This window comes from Myotis brandtii, unplaced genomic scaffold (assembly GCF_000412655.1).
Source record: "Myotis brandtii unplaced genomic scaffold, ASM41265v1 scaffold19, whole genome shotgun sequence".
NCBI classification, from domain to species: Eukaryota; Metazoa; Chordata; class Mammalia; order Chiroptera; family Vespertilionidae; genus Myotis; species Myotis brandtii.
Window position 1 is genome coordinate 459,360 of NW_005357075.1, and position 764 is coordinate 460,123.

General features: G+C 54.5%; 1 protein-coding gene and 1 long non-coding RNA gene across 2 annotated transcripts in view; one reads left to right on the forward strand and one right to left on the reverse strand.

The window, feature by feature from the left end:
• The window catches only part of LOXL2 (lysyl oxidase-like 2), a 98,754-nt gene that overhangs the window by 60,869 nt on the left and 37,121 nt on the right, over positions 1–764 (forward strand). The window lies entirely within an intron of this gene.
• LOC106725805 overlaps positions 1–764 on the reverse strand; it is a 12,202-nt gene that overhangs the window by 9,543 nt on the left and 1,895 nt on the right. The window lies entirely within an intron of this gene.

Below are 764 nucleotides of genomic sequence, written 5' to 3' on the forward strand. Positions count from 1 at the left end.
CCACTGGGGCCAAACCAGGACAGCACCAACTTAAGAAATGTTTACTTGCCCTCAGTAAATGATTAGTTTGAAAAATCTGGAACTCGCAGAAACTGTTAGGAAATTCGATCAGTTACACCAATCCCAGTGAAATCTTATAATTTAGTTATGGTTTCCAAAGTTAATATCTCCCACAGGGAAAAGAGGCGATAATAACAGGACTTCGAGTAGTTCACCCGGTGAAGGGCTTCACCCCGTGACAGGCGGGGGCCGGGTCCTGGGTGGGAGTGGGCCTTCCTGTCTCCTCTTATGGTGACTGGTTTACTCAGGGCTGACCGTGAGCCGGGCCCTGTTCTTAGCCATTGATCCTCACAGCGCCGGGAATTAGGGGTTGATTTTACAGTTGAGGAAAGGAAGTCAGGGAGGGAAGTGGCAGATCTAAGATCCAAGCCCCCATCTCCAGCAACGGGGTCCAACCTCTTTCCTTTCAAGCCAGAGGAAGTCAGGAGACCTGGGACCCAGACCCAGCGCCCCCTCCAGATCCCCGGGGTCAGGGCAGACTGCAGGTCCTGGGCTTGGCTTGGCCGTTTTGGGTCAGAGTCCCCAGCCCACCATGAGGCTGAGTGCTGGTGGCTGAGCCTGGTGGTGATCCCCACCCCAGACACCCTCAGATGTGGCCCAGACTTTCCTGTTTGCAGTGGGGTTCCCGGCCTCTGAATACTTTGGAGAATTCCTGCCAGCTGGCCAGCTTCCTCCCTGGAGACACCTTCTCAGCTTTTCCTACC